Genomic DNA, 15,175 nt, shown 5'->3' with positions numbered 1-15,175 from the left:
TGAAAGTACAAGTGAGTAAGATTTATTTCCCCGGAAAACCCGATGTCTTCCGAATAAAAGTTATGATTGTTTTGCTTCATTTAATCGTTACATCGAATGAATATGATTTCCCTTGATTAATGATCTTCCTTTGATTAATGATTTCCCTTGATTAATGATTTCCCCTGATTAATGATGTCAGATTTCTACGTGAGTCGTTATAACCATGCATGATAATGACTAGTTCGTCTGTCTTAGTATTCTAATGAACACCGAAATTTGATCTTAAGACTTTGTCACCCTAGACTGGCCGAGTCTAACTGTAGCAAACATCTTAGGTGTGGGGGAGTCACCCCCGTATAGATCTATACACAAACTCTCGCTCTCCCTCCAGGAGACTTTGATTACAACTACAGACTACGACCGACACTTAGTCACCCGTTATTACTCACTCAATCCACATGAGTTTGGTTAACCTTGATTAATGATCGAATTTTATTTTATACGAAAAGAAGGTAAGCCGAACAGACGATAAGAAGAGGACTACTAGGCCCTACTAATTTTGTATGTTATTTAAGGCTGTCGAGTATACGAAAAGCGCTTTGGCCCACTTCGCATATAATTTATTTGGACTTTACTAGTAATGCTAATGGGCCACTGAGGCCCAATAGCATGTAAAAACCATTGAGGGTCCATTAAGCATATAATTGGGTCACAGGAGGCCCAATAACATGTATTATTTAAGTTGGGACCAAAAGCCATGTTAATGAGTCACGAAGGCCCATTAAGCATGATTAGAATCTCTCAAGCCCAACCATTTGAACGTTTACTTGGTTTATATAGAATTAATGTTGCGAGTTGCTTAATCGATATGTCGTATAAATCATGAAATTGTTTTATAACGGTTTATAGATTTATAAAATAGTTATTTTTCTATTCAAAACCCATAAGTTATAAAGTTTTGTATATTTTGACCCAATTATTATTATTATTAGTATGATTGACCAAAAACATTAATTTGACCTATTCAGCCCCTTTATTTTGATAAAGTTGGCAATTTTTAGTCCTTTTTATAAGAAGAATGACATATTAGGTCCTTGGACTATTTTTCTTGACATCTTTGACCCAAACACTTATTTAAATAATGTTTTAAGCCCAAAAGTAAATTTTTGGAAAGTTTCAACCCTTTAGTTAAAAGATTTGCATTTTTGTCCACCTTTTTCACAATTTTTACACTTTTTACCCAAAACCCAAAATCTTTGCATTTTAGATCCTTTTTGGCAAATAAGGCCATTTTAACCCTTGAAATAAGTTTATTTACTTTCCTACCCACTGTTTTGAGAAATTTACCATTTCAGCCCCTTTAAATCCATTTTTTCGCAACTTTGGGCCTATGGGCCGAAAAGCCCAAATTTTAGCCCAATAAGCCATAAATTTCAATTTTAGTCCTTTGAAAAACATAATGTTCATAGAAACTTCTATTTTAACTGTTTTGGCATTTTGAACATTGTAAAAATCGTAAATGACATCTTTTTCCCAATCTTTTACTTATTTGACAAAAATAGCCCAAAAATGAGTTTGATGTTGTAGTTTGTTACTTTAAAGCTTGTATGTTAGTTTATCTTGACATGTTGAGTGAAATATGAACTAGATCACATATTTTTCCTTCTTAAACTATAGATCTCGAAATATCTTTCATTTTTAGCACAAATATATCACAAAATCACAAGAAAATACACATATCATGCAATATACACATATATCTTCACATTTTACTTGTATTCTCCCCCATAAAACATATGAAAACCAAAAATAGAGGGGTATGAACTCACCTTGAGTTTGTGGGTTCGGTTTTGAAGAGAAATGGAAGAAATGATGAGGTCTTTCGGCCTAGCAAGCTTCTTGAGAGGTCTTTGGCTTAGATGTGTTCTAAGAAGCAAAATCACGAATTTTGCATGAGTTATGGGGAGATTTTTGAGGAAATCAAAAGCTAAGGTATGAATCAAAACAACAACTTACCAAGGATTGGTGATATTAGGGAAGAATGTTCTTGGAGCTTTTGTGATTCTCGAAATTTTTGATGGATGGAGGATGAGTTCTTGAGATATTTTGAAAGAGAATGAGGTGGAGAGGGTGGGAATCGGCCGAGAAGAAGAAGAAGAGAGGAGAGAAGGAGTGAGTTGACTTGCATGGAAACCCACCATGCAATAAAGAGGTGGCAAGTGCACAAAAATCCTCCAGTTCTCCTTTATTTTTATTCCTCCTTCTTTTCCTTTACATGGGCCGAACTCTTGGGCTTAGGAGGAAGGAAGTGGTTTATTCTTGGGCCATTGTTTGATTTTGTTCGAAACCTTGAGCCCATTAAGTAGGTTTTCGGCCCATTGGGCTTTTAGAGGGGGTTCACGGCCCAATGTGCATAAAAAAATTGATTTATGGTCCATTTGAAGGTTCTAAGCCCAACATAGTCAAATTGAAGGCTTATTGGCCTATTAGGCCCAATAAGAAAATCCTAGTCCAAAATGGACTTGAACCGGGATTGTTAGGGTTTCCAACCTTTTGTTGACTATTTGAATGTTTGTATAGAGTATTTGATGGAATTTTGTGGTCATTGAATAAGCACCATACATGTTTTCAAGTTTTAACTACAATGTTATCTATGTTAAGGGTTTTACAAAGCATAAAAATTCCTACTTGTGACATCATCCCCCCGTTAGAGGGAATTTCGTCCCGAAATTCTTTTTGAAACTAGATTTAAGAATGCAAGAATAAGTGAGGGTACTTTTGCTTCATCTGGTCTTCGCGTTCCTATGTGAATTCTGGTCCGCATTTCGCGTTCCACCGAACTTTCACAATCGGAATGCGACTTTGCTTAGTACGCTTCACTTCCCTGTCCATGATTTCGACGGGTTCCTCGATGAACAGGAGATTCTCGTTGATTTCGATTTCTTCTAACGGAATGACGAGAGTTTCGTCGGATAAGCACTTTTTCAAATTGGAAACATGAAACACGGGGTGTACACTGTTGAGTTCGGCAGGTAGTTGCAGTCTATAAGCCACCGGATCGATTCGGGCAAGAATCTCGAAGGGTCCAATGTACCGTGGGTTTAGCTTTCCTCGTTTCTCAAAACGGATCACCCCTTTCCAGGGGGAGACCTTTAACAACACTCGATCCCCGACTTGAAATTCCAAAGGCTTTCGCCGCTTATCGGCGTAGCTCTTCTGTCGGTCACGTGATGCTTGAAGTCGAGCTTTGATTTGGGCTATCTTCTCTGTCGTTTCGCGTATGATTTCTGGTCCTGTCAATGCATTGCTAGATGGCTGCCCTCTTGCTAGCTGAGTGTCGCCTACCTCTGTCCAACACAACGGTGATCTACATTTATGACCATATAATGCTTCGAAAGGAGCAACTTTGATGCTTGTGTGATAACTGTTGTTGTATGAAAACTCAATTAAAGGTATGTGGGTATCCCACGACCTTCCAAAGTCTATCACACATGCTCGATGCATCTCCTCAAGCGTTTGAATGGTTCGCTCACTTTGACCATCCGTCTGGGGGTGGTAAGCAGTGCTCATGTCGAGTTGTGTCCCCATAGCCTTCTGTAGTGATTGCCAAAAGCGTGAAGTGAACCTACTATCTCGATCTGAGATAATAGATATTGGTACTCCGTGGAGTCTCACAATTTCCTTGATGTAGATCCTTGTTAGTCGCTCCATCTTGTATGTCTCCTTTATTGGCAGGAAATGAGCGGATTTTGTCAATCTGTCGACTATCACCCATATGGTATCCAATCCATCTGTTGTTTTGGGTAATTTGATCACAAAGTCCATAGTAATCCTTCCCCATTTCCACTCGGGTATTACCGGCTGCTGTAATAGTCTCGAGGGCTTTTGATACTCTACCTTCACTTTAACACAAGTGAGGCATTTGCTAACGTACGTGGCAATCTCTGCCTTCATGTTAGGCCACCAATAACATTTCTTGACATCCAGGTACATTTTATCTGACCCTGGATAGATGGAGTATCTTGTCTTATGAGCTTCATTCATGACTACTTCTCTGAATCCTCCAAGTTTAGGAACCCAAATTCGGTTCATGAAATAATATGTTCCATCCTCCTTGACTTCGAAGTTCTTTTCCATCCCGGGTAACGCTTCGCTCGTTCTGTTTGCTGTCTTCATGGCGTCGAACTGGGCTGCTTTGATTTGTGAGGATAGATGAGATTGGATGGTTATTGAAAGAGTCTTCACACGACGATGGGAGTATTCCTTCCGACTCAAGGCATCAGCTACCACGTTAGCCTTGCCTGGGTGGTACTTGATTTCGCACTCATAATCGTTTAGCAGCTCAACCCATCTTCGCTACCTCATGTTCAACTCCTTTTGATTTAAAATGTGTTGGACTCTTGTGGTCGGTGAAAATGGTGCACTTGGTACCATAAAGGTAGTGCCTCCAAATTTTCAAGGCGAAGACCACAGCTCCCAATTCGAGATCATGGGTGGTATAATTCACCTCATGTGTTTTCAGTTGTCGGGATGCATAAGCTATCACCTTGCCACGCTGCATGAGTACACATCCTAAACCCTGATTCGAAGCATCGCAGTAAACTACGAAGTCCTCTGTTCCCTCTGGTAGTGATAATACTGGTGCACTACAGAGAGCTTGCTTCAGAGTTCGGAAGGCAACCTCCTGATTTTCTGTCCATTTAAAGGGTACACCCTTCTGTGTAAGCATGGTAAGTGGCTTAGCTGTTTTGGAGAAGTTCTGAATGAATCTCCTGTAATAGCTTGCGAGACCTAAAAATTGACGAATTTCTGTGGGTGTCGCTGGGACTGCCCATCCTTCAATGGATTTGATCTTAGAGGGGTCCACATGTATCCCTTCTTGGCTGACAACATGACCTAAAAAGTTTACGCTTCGGAGCCAGAACTCGCATTTAGAGAGTTTTGCGTATAACCTTTCAGTCCGTAGGGTTTCCAAGATTTGCCGGAGGTGTCGGCCGTGCTCCTCTTCGCTTCTAGAATAGACTAGAATATCGTCGATGAAAACGATGACAAAGTTGTCGAGGAATGGTCGGCAGACTCGATTCATTAGGTCCATGAATGCGGCAGGGGCATTCGTTAGACCGAAGGGCATCACAACGAATTCATAATGTCCATAGCGGGTTCGGAAAGCGGTTTTGGGGATATCCTCTTCCCGAACCTTGAGCTGGTGGTAGCCGGACCGTAGATCTATCTTAGAGAAATAATTTGCTCCTTGGAGCTGGTCGAACAGGTCGTCGGTTCGTGGAAGTGGGTAGCGATTCTTGATAGTGAGCTTATTCAGCTCTCTATAATCGATACACATCCTAAAGGATCCGTCCTTCTTCTTAACAAAAAGGACCGGAGCTCCCCAGGGTGAGAGGCTAGGTCAGATGAATCCTTTACTCAAGAGCTCGCTGAGTTGGCTTGACAGTTCTTGCATCTCCGCAGGATCCAACCTATAGGGTGATTTGGCCATTGGCGTAGCTCCCGGTACTAGGTCAATTCGGAGCTCGACTTGTCTTTCTGGGGGTATCCCCGGAAGATCTTCGGGAAAGACGTCCGGGAAGTCGCAAGCCACTGGGATGTCTCGAATATTGACCTCTTCCTTGGACTTATCCACTATGTGTGCCAAAAACGCCAAGTCCTTCTTTTGAAGACACTTTTGTGCCTTAATGCAAGAGATAAGACGAAGGTTCGTACTAGGTTTGTCTCCGTATATAATTAGGGTTTCGTGATTAGGGAGATGAAGGCGAACGGCCTTCTCGCGACACAAAATTTTTGTGTGATAAAAGTGCTAATGTTACAATTAGAGTCCTTGTCCTGACTTTCCTGAAAGCTTAGTGAGGAAAATCCTCGACAGAAAGGAAGTTTTTCTTTTCATGAGAGTAACCTTTCAAAGAGACTTTTTGCGATAAGTCCCTTCTTAAAGGGATGGCTCACTCTCCTTTAAAGGTGTCCCTGCTGCACATAAGAAGAAGGTTAACCATTTATAGCCATTTCTATTGACCGAATCAGAGGTGAGGGTGATGCAACGGCCTGGACTCAAGGTCTCTCCTGCCTCTCGGGCGAGGGATGAGAGTAGTGTTATTTAGTTTGATGAGGGTAGCTGCCTATTGCAGGAGTTCCTGACCTGAATGGACACCAGCAAGCAGCTACTGAATGTAAACAAAGTAAAGGGGATGGAATCAACTCAATAGAATTAGGTATTGAATATGACTTCTGAAGTGACTAAACGAAGTTAAGGATTGATTCAATACCAAATCCCAGATCCCTATAGACAACTAATGGTAGGGTCCCCAACTCCCATCGTGAACTATGTTCATTGCTCGGGCAATGAAAAACCTTGTCTCTTTTGAAGGAAGACCTGTGCACTTTCCCTTTGGTGGGCCTATAATCGCGAGTGAATCCTTTGTGCCCAGAAACTACTACTTCTAACATAGAGTAGAATCTAACATTGAAGAGATTAGTTGACAATAGTCAAAAGATGGGTGCCTAATTCCAATACAATAGGGGTCTACCAGTGCAAGTCAGCTGAACACCATGATTGATGAGTGGGTAGGTGGGTTAGGTGCACCTCTCGCCCAGTGGGAAGTCATGAGGCTAGTCTCCCCCCCCTGAATGAAGAAGTAGTAAGGCCCCCTTCCCGCGTATGCGCCTTGATTTAGTATTTAGTTTCTATTTTGATTCTTTCTATTTTTTAATGGGAATATTTCAAAAAAAAAAAATATCTGGCAAAACGCAATTCGTTGAGTTCAATCCAAGGTGCACCTTGCCTTTTTTCAGGTAGCTTTCTTACGCCTATTCAGCTAGGGGGCCATTGGTCATAGCTTCAATTCGTCGAAGGATAAACAGAAGAGAAAGAAAGGGAAGTTTTTTCTTTCTTTCAATCCAAATAAGAGAACAAAGAAACCACTCAAAAATGAAAGTTAGATAAAATCAAGAAGTTTCAGTAAGAACTAGCACTAGACTTCTTCCCCCCTTTCGACTTTTAATCTCTCCTTTAGTTTGTGCTTCCACCCGGGCTTTTCCTTCTGTTTTATAGAGACGGAAATTCTTCTAATAATTCATGTAGAAAGGTGAGGCATTTTCCCCGGCATACGGAAAAAAAATGAAAGGATGACGCAAAAGACGAGTAAGGGACGGGGAGGGGGAGGCTCTTGAAACCAAACGAGACTAGAAGGAACATGGGAATTAGCACCATTCATATGAGTGCTTTTGTCTCGAAGAGCCAACAAAGGGGCAGCCCTCTATCTCTATCTCGGTCTCCGTTTAGCATCATATATCGATCTGGAGAACATTTTGATTGGTTGTAGTGCAGATTAAGGAGCTGCTCCTCCATACTGTGGCTATGGAGGTGGAACTGAGAACATTCGAGATTATGCAGGATTATACACGAAAGAACCTTTTTTGGCTCTCTCTTTAGCCCTATGTCTCTTATCCCTAGGAGGTCTTCCTCCACTAGCAGGTTTTTTCGGAAAACTCTTGACAATTTCAAACAGATTTTTCAAATACTTAAATATTATTTACTAGATGAAAATGGTCAAATTTATAATCCCTATTCATGCAGTAACATCATTTTGAATCCATTCCGTTTGAATTGGTATTTTCTCCATTACAATTATTGTGAAGAGACATCTCCAATCGTTAGTCTTGGGCAGTTTCTTTGTGAAAATGTATGTATAGCAAAAAAAGGACCGCATTTAAAATCGGGTCAAGTTCTAATTGTTCAAGTTGACTCTGTGGTAATACATTCAGCTAAGCCTTATTTCTCTACTCCAGGAGCAACTGTTCATGGACATTATGGGGAAATCCTTTACGAAGGCGATACATTAGTTACATTTATATATGAAAAATCAAGATCTGGTGATATAACGCAAGGTCTTCCAAAAGTGGAACAGGTGTTAGAAGTGCGTTCGATTGATTCAATATCGATGAATCTCGAAAAGAGGATTGAGGGTTGGAACAAATCTATAACAAGAATTCTTGGAATTCCTTGGGCATTCTTGATTGGTGCTGAACTAACTATAGTGCAAAGTAGTATCTCTTTGGTTAATAAGGTCCAAAAGGTTTATCTTTGAAAGGGGATTCATCACTGGCTAGGGCTTTCGAATCAAAGCATGGGCATCTGCAACTAAGAGGGAGCAGTAGATCGCCGATGGAAGAGCCATGTCAGTAAACTTCTATTGGGACTTCTATGGATTATGGATTCGACTAGATGGACTCCTAGCAGCAAACTAGTATAAAGGGGCCCCAGACGCAGGAGCCACCAGCCGGATCGACCAACAAATGATAGGCCAGAGGGATGGGCTCATTCGACTAATCAGTGATCCATGGGCCTACCTAACACAGATGTCCCTGAAATGAAATAGGGGATTGGTTGATCGGAAAGATCGGGCAGGAGTAGGACATTCCATACAATTCCGCTTCGCTAGCCTCTCAAATCCCATTTTTGAATCGAGGTGAATTCTAAGGTTCCTTATTCCGGTTGTAAAGCGGAAGAAGAGGGAGAAGGGGCACAGCCCCACCAGTAGCCCACGTTTCCGACCCGAAAGGAATTGCAAATGAAAGAAGAATCTGTGTGCACTATCCATGGAGTGGAGTGACTCTTCTGAATCTCCTCTTCTCTATCTCCCCCTTTTTCCAGAATGTATCCTAATTTTTGGCCTAATTCTTCTTCTGATGATCGATTCAACCTCTGATCAAAAAGATATACCTTGGTTATATTTCATCTCTTTAACAAGTTTAGTAATAAGCATAACGTCCCTATTGTTCCGATGGAGAGAGGAACCTATGATTAGCTTTTCGGGAAATTTCCAAACGAACAATTTCAATGAAATTTTTCAATTTCTTATTTTACTATGTTCAACTCTATGTATTCCTCTATCCGTAGAGTACATTGAATGTACAGAAATGGCTATAAAAGAGTTTCTCTTATTCGTATTAACAGCTACTATAGGAGGAATGTTTTTATGTGGTGCTAACGATTTAATAACTATCTTTGTAGCTACATAATGTTTCAGTTTATGCTCCTACCTATTATCTGGATATACCAAGAATGATGTACGGTCTAACGAGGCTACTAAAAACCCAGCCTTTGATGTGCTTGCCTAGCCTCTTCCACTAGAAAGAGCTTCTTCTCTTAAGGCTTCTTGCCAGTAGTGAGAAAAACCTTGCTTATCTATCTTTAGAAAGAGGATAGAGACAAAGATAACTAGATCAATGTCTTCCGTCTTCGTCTGCTAGAACCTTCAAGGAAGATGCAAAAGGCAGTACAAATGATAAGAGCATCTTTGCGTCTTCTCGTCTGGATCTATATAGGGGATCGAATGCATTTGAACTCCTTCTATCTAGCGCTCTCAAGCTGAGGTAACTCGTAGCTTTGAATGGCTCCTGCCTAGCTTCTTTCCAGTGATTAGAGTCTTCTGTTTGCTGTTTTTCATCTTGCTATGAGTGCCTTTACCCTTCTCTAAGAAGCCATAGGACTGTGCTATGAGGTTGGAGTGATAGACCTTGTTTTCCCGCTTTAACTAGGAATAAAGAGGCATGACATCTATTGAACCTGGAGACTGAACTAGGTATGATTAACTTTCCCCTACTGCGACTACAGCTACAACGACATTTTTTATCGGATAAACTGCGGCTACTGCCGAAGAAACTTTCGTACCTTATTGTGAGAGTTCCGATGATTTGGCTGAGGTGAGCTAACGAATTCCTAGTTGAAACTTCACTTGACACAGTCTTCGTTCACATAGTAGAAGAGGTAGAGGGATTGCTTCTTGACTGAAAGTCTTATATCCGAACATTTATAGCTTACCCTTAAACTAGAGTGCAGCAGAGTTTATCTTGTCATTTTTTGAGACTCACTCTTGTCATTTTTATTAGCTATAAATGCTTAAAAGTCTTATGTCGCAAGGACTGATTCGGTCAAAAGTTTTGTAAAATACGATTTTTTTGATCTAAATCAAGCAGGTTTTACATAAAGAAGATTTGGCTCAGCGTGTTCTATTCGATACGGGTAGGAGAAGAACCCGACCCGATATTATTAAAAAAATAGAGGAAGCAGAATCAAGTCAAGATGATACAGATCAACCCCTTTTTTTGTGCCAAAGATCTTACCATTTCCGAAGGAACTGGAGTTCCATCTCTTTTCCATTTCCATTCAAGAGTTATTATGTGTTTCCACGCTCCTTTGAGATCCCGAAAAATGTACAAATTCCTTTTCTTAGGAACACATACAGGATTCGTCACTACAAAAAGGATATTGGTAACCCCACCATTCACTACTTCATTTATGAAATTCATAGTAATAGAGATCCATGTCCTACCGAGACAGAGTTTGTAACTTGCTATCCTCTTACCTAACAGGCAAAGATTTGCCTCCGTGGAAAGGATGATTCATTCGGATCGACATGAGAGTCCAACTACATTGCATTGCCAGAATCCATGTTGTATATTTGAAAGAGGTTGACCTCCTTGCTTCTCTCATAGTACAATCCTCTTCTCGGGGAGCCCCCTTTCTCCTCTGTCCACAGAGACAAAATGCAGGACTGGCGCCAACAATTCATCACGGAAGAAAGGACTCACTAAGCCGGGATCACTAACTAAGACTAATCTAATATGAATTAAATAGAAAAGACTAATATAATATATAATAGAAAAGAACTGTCTTTTCTGTATACTTTCCCCGGTTCCACTGCTACCGCGGGCTTTACGCAATCGATCGTATTATATAAATGTCCCTTCAAAACAACATAGGTCATCGAAAGGATCTCGGAGACCCACCAAAGCACGAAAGCCAGGATCTTTCATAAAATGGATTCCTATTCGAAGAGTGCATAACCGCATGGATAAGCTCACACTAACCCGTCAATTTAGGATCCAATTCGAGATTTTCCTTGAGAGGTATCGGGAAGGAATTGGAATGGAATAATATCGATTCAGACAGAAGAAAAGGTTCTCGATTGATTCAAACACTGTACCTATGGGATAGAGGAAGAGGAAAAAACTGAATATTTCACATAGTGCTTTTAATCAATCTGATTTATTTCGCACCCTTCGCTCAATGAGAAAATGAGTCCAATTCTAAAGGATCAAACCTATGGGACTTAAGGAATAATATAAAAAAAGAGAGGCAAAAATATTGATATTAAATAAAAATCAATAAAATAAGTAAATAAAAATGAAAATAGAATTGGTTTCGAAAGCATTCCGTCACTTTTTGGCGACTTTCACATTCAACCCGATTCACCGCCTACGTGCCCTTTATGCCCAGTCATTCCGAAGAGCACTTGCCCTCCCCGCCCCCCCCCCCCCCCCCCCCCCGTCTTACCGCGGCTGCTGGCACAGAGTTAGCCGGGGCTTCTTCCTCGAGTCTTGTCATGATCGCGCACTCGACGAAAGAGCTTTACAAGCGGCATGGACAAAATAGTTGGTTATGCCAATCAATTTTGAAGTTTCTTGATCTAATCAACTATGTCTTCTAGTCTGTTTGGAAGGAGAACTCATTTTCATTTCATCTTGTGACTCATTCTCTTCGATCTTCTCTTTGATTGCTTTTGAAAACGTCTTTTTAACTGAACTACAATGGTCTGATTCTTTTGAAGAAGATATGTAGGCAATTCGGCGTATACCCGGATGCGACCCCATCCACTCCCTCCATCCATGGATAAGGATAAAACAACATCTTTCACTGTTTCGTTGGAAAAACCAACGCTCATATTGACTTTTCTTTCGCCCTACTCTAAGGGTACTTTAAAGATTTTGTTAGAGCCAGTAACTTCGTACTTTAAATTGGAGAAAAAAGAGTTCCAGAGGCATCTTCCATTCATCTCTATTTTGGTTTTTCTGCACCATATTTTGATCTCCCTTTTCTTCGATCCGGAATTCCCAACAAATCCTTGACTCCTCGAATACAATGGGATTTCACACCTGGCGAATCTTTCACTATACCTCCTCTTATTAAGACTATAGAATGTTCCTGCGAATTATGACCTTCCCCCGGAATGTGAGCAAATATATCATGTCGATTGCTCAACCGTACTTTGGCTATCTTACGTGGAGCTGAATTCGGTTTTTTCGGTGTTCTCGTTGGTACACGCGGGCGTACTCCTTGCTTCTGGGGACATTGATCCGAAGCTCGAGTACGGTCCGTGAGCCATTTTTCTTCTCTACCATGACGAATCAATTGATTTAATGTAGGCATCGGTCGCTCTTTCTTTCTTTTGTCCTTCGCCCCGATTTTTCCCCTGTAATGTAACTAGTGTTTACTCCCGATCTGAAGCACCCCTTTTCCATTCATAGAGAGATCCAATCGTCAAAATCAATAAAAAGGCCATCATGGACCAAGATCCAAAGGGATCAATCTTGTTGGGAGGTACTGCCCAAGGAAAGGAAAATGTGACTTCCGGATCAGGGATAATAAATAAAATAGAAACAAGATAAAATCGTATATCAAAACGACTTCTGGCATCACCGAAAGGATCGAAACCACATTCGTAGGCCGAAAATTTTTCTGGGTAGGTCAAACTATTGGAAGCAAATGGAAAAGGAACACCAAGTGGGATCAAAGAAACTAGCAGACTGATCACTAAATAGATAAAAATAGGTGCAAATTCTGACATCACCACAGCCCACTTTGTTTTCTCGCTCCTTGCTCGCGGAGCGGCATACCGAAAAAAAGATAGGATTTGAATCAAAGACTTAAGCCCTTGCGCTATTCCCCCCTGATCGCATCGTAGATAGCAGTCAGAGTCAGTACGCTTTCTATTCTCTTTATATTATATATGAAAGACCAGACAATTGTTCTAGCAAGGATGGGCTAGTTGCCTACTCTCGCCTAACCCGCCCCTTTGACTGATGATCAATATGACAAAAGTAATCTATCTTGATCCTTATATGACGCAATTCATAGATTTGGGCAAGTCAGAGTGAAATCAAAGTCAAGTTATTGGCGATCATACCTACTCAATGAGAATGCTCTCAAGTCCAGTCAATGTCTTTTTGATGATACGATTCTCAGGTGCGAACTCAAATAAGGAGGGGGCCCCACCAGTCATAGTGTTCACTCTTCCCCATAAGAATAAGAACAAAATTCCTGGGATTTTTTTATTCCTTAGTAGCTTTGACAACATTCGTCTCTGTGTGAGCCCTCATCTCATGCTCCTACTACCTCTTAACTTCAAGTGGGAGTGATGGACGAGTGAATATCGCCAACTCTTTCTTCCCCGTGAATTGACTTCAACTGAAATCGGGCGGACCGGCTTCTCCCTTTGAGCATAGCATGCTTTTGGGGAGTAAGTCACTTAATATAGTATATTATGTGAGAATCGATTCTTACATCACATCAAAATAGCATGTCTATATACTTATCTACAGGCGGTTCCTCTTTTTTACCTTCCATTCATTTTGAAAGAGAAGGTTTCCTCTCACCTAAAGAATGGGAAGCTATTCCATCTGTAGTATCGCTGGAGGAAAGCTAATAAGTACAGCTGCAGTCCGCTTTAAGCGGTTGGTTAGCTATTATACAATTTGAAAAAACTTATTAAAGAAGTAACCTTAATAGTTTTACTATACAGGGAGCTGAGACTTTTAGATGGTGCATAAGCACTAGGGAATGCTTAATGGCATTCAAACTTGCAGGAAAAACACCAGCTCTTATCAATATTCCTTCCTAGGGAAACAACCCAAGAGCATACTTTTAAACTGGCTTGTTATAACCTGCTTTCCTAAGAGGTACTTCGCTAGCTCGATTTCAAATTGGTAAGATCATATTATAAACTATTAAAGGCAAAGACTCCAAGGAAATAGATCCTCATTCATGGGCTAGCATTTCTTTACAGTGGGGAACACTATCTATGGATAGAGCTTAGTTAATTAGAGAATTCAAAAGTAGCTCGCCTTTAGTCAGCTAGTACAAGAAAGTGGAGACTCAATGAACTGCATAAAAGTCTTGATATCTCGTTGTAATCCCAAGCATGCAATCCCTAAACTCCATGAGTTGCCCACTTCTCAGAAGAACGGATGATCGTACTACTCATTCATGTTGGCAGTCACTCTCATGGATTTCTCATAGAAGATCCTTATTCTTGATAGCACTGGTAAGGGACGATTCTCAGTGCCAACCTATCCCCAATCACACTGAATGCTTACTTACCAATCCTTTCTCAGAGAATTCCTCGTGCATCAAAAAACTTCTAGTAAAGTGAAGGAGACCCACTTCACATGGAGAAGTTCAAAGCTTCCATGAGTAGTCGGATGGACATGCTTGCCAATCTTGAGTTGTCATCGGGTAGGGCATGATTACAGCGAGTGTTCGCATGACTTGGGACAAACCTCTAGAGTCTTCTCCTCCTTGCCGCTGTTGGTTAGGGGCAATCGACCGATCCACATTTGTTGATACGTATATGGTTAGATAGATAGCGACTCTTCCTCTCTCCTGCTAGTAAATAAACTATGGAAATGCACCGGCATGTTTTTTCCCTATCTTAAATTGTTGTCACCCCCTACTAATCTGTAGGATAGTAATCTGTAGGATTGTACACGACAACCTTACCCTCATAGTCCAGAGCAACCATCCTATTGCGACAATAGAGAGGCTCTAGCCCTGGTTCTGTATACTCGATTGAACAAGACAGCCCGAGATCTTGTATCATATCAAATACTTGATATTCATCGATTCTTAGATCATCAATACATGCTATAAAGACCATACCTATGAATCTTTCAAATGCAATCCCTGGATATTTATGGCTGAACTGCCGGTCGAACTCCATTAAGGTAAGATTGAATAAGACCCTAGTGATTTCTCCAATAATTGGCATACAACCGAAGCATATCTTTCTACCATCCTCATCAAAGGTCTCGAGATTTAGAAAGCTACTAACCAGCTTATAACAAACCGAATCTGCCCCAACAAAGGACTTAACACCATCTAAAACCAGACTCTCAGGAATCAGTTGTAATGATGGATCCATGTTAATCTGGTACAGTCTAGTCACCTTACCCATGTTTTGAATACCAGAATAAAAAGTAAAACGTCTTCTTTTTCCGCCCTCAGTCTGACTAACCTTTCTCTGTTCTGCATGAGAAAAGGTTATCAAAAGGTACTTTCGAAGGATATCGGGAAGGAATCACTATAGTTACTCAAAAAAAGGTTCGGAATCGAATCCGCTCAAGC

The sequence above is a fragment of the Lactuca virosa genome, chromosome 6 (genome assembly GCF_052849685.1).
Source record: "Lactuca virosa cultivar CGN04683 chromosome 6, Lactuca_virosa_CGN04683_v6, whole genome shotgun sequence".
In the NCBI taxonomy this organism is placed as follows: domain Eukaryota; kingdom Viridiplantae; phylum Streptophyta; class Magnoliopsida; order Asterales; family Asteraceae; genus Lactuca; species Lactuca virosa.
This window is presented reverse-complemented; position numbering follows the sequence as displayed.